This window comes from Neodiprion fabricii, chromosome 1 (genome assembly GCF_021155785.1).
Source record: "Neodiprion fabricii isolate iyNeoFabr1 chromosome 1, iyNeoFabr1.1, whole genome shotgun sequence".
In the NCBI taxonomy this organism is placed as follows: domain Eukaryota; kingdom Metazoa; phylum Arthropoda; class Insecta; order Hymenoptera; family Diprionidae; genus Neodiprion; species Neodiprion fabricii.
Window position 1 is genome coordinate 26166737 of NC_060239.1, and position 5767 is coordinate 26172503.

Consider the following 5767-nt stretch of genomic DNA (forward strand, 5'->3'; position numbering starts at 1 on the left):
TTCATAGTTAGAGAACTTTTCAATATATTTCCTTGCGGATTTTTGCTATTTCTTAAAGTATACTAATAGGTTTTCAATGCTTGAAATAAATTATTGCGATATAATGTAAATTATTATCGTTAGAAACAAATGGATTGAAAAGAATCGTAAAAATTGAAGGAATAATTCAATTGCGAGAAAGTTGCCCCTCTATACGTATACATGTTTTACATGAATCGTAAGTCTTTTGGGTCGCTGATTACGAATCTGAAATCATATTTTTGAAAATACAGTACGGCAAGTCGAATCAATGACTCCCAAAATCTTTGCATAGAGTTTTTTGACCGTGTTCGAAGAAATTTGAAATTTCCGTCTACCATATTGGCTCCGCAGTCTTGAATTTTTGAATGAATACGATTTCAGATTCGTAATCAGTGACTCGAAAATTATGGAATACTATGTTGTTATAAAAGTTGACTCAGCACAATAACATGTGACTCAAAGGGTTAACATGTCCGATTATATTCGAGACTTCTCCTTTAATGGCCTGAGGAAACGCCGGATATGAGCGCTCGCGTTGTGTACACACGGAGATACGTTTTGTACCCTAATAATATGCCACATGAACAGCTTTGCGTCCTGTGGCATAAGCGCCAAAGGCTCGTGACGAGTTTCATTGTCAGACTCGTTAATTCGTCTCGACGAGAAGATCGGTGGTATTCGGCTAAAACGTACTTCAGGGATGCATGCTAGCTACCGGTATTGTTTAAACCGATGAGTTGTTCGTCACGCCGGATTTTATAATAAAGAGCGGACGGATGTGAATGACAGCCATTATTACTTGTACCTTTCAGTACGGATATGTCGTTCAAGCGTAGTGGCGATAGTTGAACTGAAGAATACTGATGCAGAAAAATATTAAAAACAATTTTTTGGATCAACGAAACGGATGAGGGGTGATCTCTGGAACATGACTGCGCATTTTCCTTGACTTTTTTTTCCAGATTCTTACAGATACAGGTAAGTTGTAGGTGTGCAAAAGGAGACGAAGTATAAAGTTGAGCATAAATTTTCCAAATTCCTCATTTCGCGTGTATAGGACAGACGATTCTCCAAAGCGATGTGTGCACAGAGGTTGCAAAGATAAAAAAAAAAGAAAAAAAATTCATGGCGAGCCTTGTTGTACTCAAGGGTTCGTATCTGGAACTTTTACGATTATAGCTACTGGGAATGTCTTCGTCTGGCGAATCGTTGGGGTTGGTATATAGGAGAAATCTCATCGCAGCGACGCCCTGTGCAGAAAGTAATTGAAACGTACGGCAGCCGGCGAACTGGGGAGGATTTTTATTTCTATCTTTTTCGATCTGGGCATTTACAGATTCGCGACTTTAATCTGTGAGTTTTCATCGGCACGCCGATACGCGCGTATGCGTAACCTTGGATTTTTGCTGGATATTGGTGAAAAGGGAGGGAGTGATAAAAAAACAGCGGAGAGAAGAAACCGATCGGGGTGGAGAAATACGGTGTGCGGAACAATCCAATCTTCAACCTGCGTTGATGACGTGCCCTCATTCCGGGATATTGAGCGCCATCGAGGGTGAACTGAAATATTTACCCATTCAAATCCATGCTCGATTTCATACCGCGACAGAGTGTCACTCTTCATCCCTATACGTTCGATATGCTAAATCTACTGCGAAATATTTTCGCGCTTGTGTTATACGTGTACTACGTTTGCATTACTATGCCAACCCAGGTGTGGAAAATTTTTCCTTTCGGCATTAGGAATATTGCTTATCACAGTATCGAGAACGACGATAGTAAATGCCAATTACCATTCTATGCGATGTGCGGAGCTAAGGCGTAACTTACACCGAACAATTATTAACCAGTGCACGGTGCAAAGAAATTCCGCGCCCGTCTCAAAGGTATAAACAATTTTTTACGAGTTAGCTGGTGACAGTGTTTCGTACACTTTTATCGTTGCTCCTGGTCGGCATGGACTATAAACTTACAGTAAAAAACGTCCCGTGACTTGCGTGATAAACAATTTTAATAAAACTATGTGACGTAACTACTTTAGCGTTGCTTATAATAAAGCAGTATACATATATATATATAATACATATAACAATAAAACATATACCAAGACTTCGTTCTTACCGAATGCTATTCAGGCGCATGGCGTTCGATAAAGAGGTGAAAAAAAAAACAATTCATCCCACTCATTTTCCATTTCCTTACGTTGTACTGTATCAGAGAAATCGCGTAACTCTTCCGACTCTAACGCAGAAGGCGACATGTCCCATTGGTTGTGTAACTTTACTAATCTAATATCAACGAGATTCAACCGAATTGAAATTCATGCCGTAATATGGAAATCCCCAGACGTTGCAACTCGTTATTCTTTCGATATAATTATCCAACTACTTCGCCTCAGGTAGAAGCATTTCTGCGACTTAATACGACCGGTAATGATATTCGCAGTACATCGGTTGTCCTCGACATCTGTGCGATGTTGTGAACACTATTATTCAAATTCACTATTCCCCGGATGCTCAAACTCCTTCTGTAGAGACTGAACTAATAATCTGGCCAATCAGGGCCCAATTAACGCGAGTTATGATTCGAGAACAGTCTCTGCTTTGAGGATGGAGAATGTTTAGAAACGGAATAGACTGATATCAATGCATGTGCACGCTTAATCCGCGGCTCTACCCTACGTCAGAATATATATTAATCGCATTATACCAATTCAACAGGCATTTCTCTCGAGTTCTGCAGGCATAGCTTTGCTGATTACCCTTCGTCACGGGGAGTCGACGTTGCGAATTTATTAATTTCAGTTGCCAATGTGTAATCCACATGTCTGAGATAATTTTGTGATCGGCATCGTCGACATTCTGCATAAAATTAGTTATACACGCGATCTTAACTTTACTGTGAGAATGCTTCGGCTGCAGTGTTGCGATGTACCTACGAAGGATTCTTCACATCCAAGGATTTCAGTTAGACTGAAACATGGCGCGCTTTACCTTCGGTGGCAAATGATACGTAGACGTGTACTTTTCTGCTGCGGGCAGCGAACTGACTTGACTGACATTCCATTTCAAGATTAAGTTGCGGTAGAGTGTTCGGAGGAGGTTCAAGGATCTGGATAAAAGTTCAGCGGTAAAGGAGCGATATTTCGATGGCCCTTAAAGTTGCCTGCAAGCCAAGAAATATCACCGGTTGAATGCTCCCTTCCGAAATGTTTCTTTTCCTTTCACCACCAGGAGCGGACGGCGAAGGATTACAACGAAAGGTTGGTACGCTTGCCATTCCGGAATGTTTCAAATCCTCGCCTTAACAAAGCACAACTGCGAATTGGTGGATGGCGGGTAGCAGAACCTACCTAAGCGTACGCTTACCAAATTCGTGATTTATATACACTAGGTTTGAAACTGGGTGAAATTTCACGCGGATTGCCCCCCGTATAAACAGGTTTGTGCTTCTCCCTCGCAGACCGGGTGTTATGTCCTGCATGTCGGTACTAACACGAGCAATACATATGCACATAATATTACGTACGTACATATGTATGCCTGCGTGTACGTATGGATGTGCATGTACGCAGCTTGGAGAGAGACACCCACACACAAAAACATACCCACCGGTGTGGCGACAAGCGGGAGGTGAGCGGGTGCAAATCGAGTGTGGGCAAAATAGAACGGAGACGGGATCCAGGGATAGGACTCGGGGAGAATCTGCATGGGAACCGCGTGTTCCGAACAGCTGGTCTTGATGCGGCATAATTCCTGCACATCGCAATATGCATGAAAGATATTTTGGAGCGTGGGTGTGTGATTTAACCTTGTCGCCACTTCCGCGAAACTCTCGAGCCTTTGTTTTAACGCGGGGGTCGTTGTTTGTTTTTATCGCCCTGAGAAAGGTAAAGCAATATCGCAGATCGAGCTTCAACACCCTTTTGGACAAGGTCCCAGTGTGGAAGTCGTCTATTCTAGGATTGCGCTCGATTGGAAGGTGGTGAAAATTACGAAGGGGAAACTTGGACGTGATTTTCCAAGAGTTCGTATCAGCGAATCGCTAACGTTATGATGTTAACTTCGGGGGAGGGATGAAACCGTTTTACGGTAGAGTTTCCGGTTCATGAGGACCGGCGACGGGATTCTATATCAGTGCCAACAATTATATGCAACTTCGCCATCTGTGCATCCGACAGGTTTCCTGCCGCGCAACTGTCTCTCATTAAATACAGCAGCCTCATTCCGGGGTCGTAGATCTCACATTGTCGCGTCTTCTCCCCGTTTGTCGTGTCCCGGTACACCGCAACGGACAACCGGAATTTACTCCTCTGCAAACAGGCCAACGACGACGTTTCCCTTTTGAAGATAAATATTTGATTGATGACTGGGCGTTTATTCTATACGGATATCGCGAGTGCGTCGATTTGAAGAGAAAAATTTCATCACTTCTGCACTTGCGGAGAGTTTTTAATTTCTTGATGATTTTTTTTATTTTTATTTTTTTTATTCGTCAATCGGGGAATAAACGTTGAAGCCAAGTATCGAGGGTTGATTTTTTACTCGACGTTCGGTGCGCAGAAATTCGAGTCGTCTCAAACACGTTCGAGAAGTGCAAAGAGTATTCAGCTAGTGAAATACATGAGAGCGATCAGATGGTGAGTCTCTTGAGCTCTTGGAAGCTTCTTCAGTCAGCAATACATTCGGCTCCACCGGTTTGAAGAGCTTTGCAGAGAATAGGATGTATTATTATGTGCTATAGCCGTAGAATTTGATCTCTGCATTATCCGTCTTCGAAACTTGCCCGGACAAATACAGAGTAGAATTTGTTCGGCTATACAGAATCAATAGAGAGAGAAGGAGAGAGAGAGAAGCGTTTATTCGCCTTGGGACAAGTCTCCTCGGATGCGAGTATAAACATTACATAGACGAAGCAGGAAAAGAAAAAATTATAAGCTAAATCGAAAAGAAGCAATAAAATTAAAATTGGTACTAAACTAAGATACGTATGAGGAAAGAGAAAATAAAACTATAGTTAAACGAGTAAAGAGATAAAAAATCAATAAACATAAAATGTAGAAATATATAAAAATATGAATAAGCAGAAATGGACGCGCATTCGAAGTAAAATAAAATAAAATTAATAAAAATATACATTAAGACGAGAGAGAGAGAGAGAGATTGTTCACCTTTCTTCGGCATGGAAGCATTAATTTTTTTTTTACTAGAGACAGGGTCGTTCCAGTGACTTTGAAAGAGGTAAGCGATCTTAACGCCGATGTAAAAAAGCTGACAATGGATGACCCATCCGTAATAATGGCAGTAATCACACTTGATGGACACTCGAGGTTAGCTGGCAACTCCAGGCCACAGATCAATGATGCTGGGGATAGAATAATACCATCTCCTAAGTATGCATTATACCTTTAATAGGGATGCATTTACCGAGGATTAATTCCTCGAGGCTGTTAGTTTCACGGCTTTCCAGGCTTATACGTAGCTCCAGGTTGGTTTTTACGCCAAGTAGATCTGGTACCTCGACTGTATTCAGCTCTGCAAGAATTAATCTCAGTATACGCGAGTCGGATCGTGGGAACGATAAACTTTGAGAAATCCAAGAAGAAACTTTTGCTGTGCAACGTATTTTACAAGAAGTTATTAAAAACAAGCTTATTGCCCGGCAGTTTGGAAATTTTCGGAAAGAATCACGAGCGGCTTCTCACATTATATTTTCTCTGAGCGAGGCACAAGTATTGATCAATTTA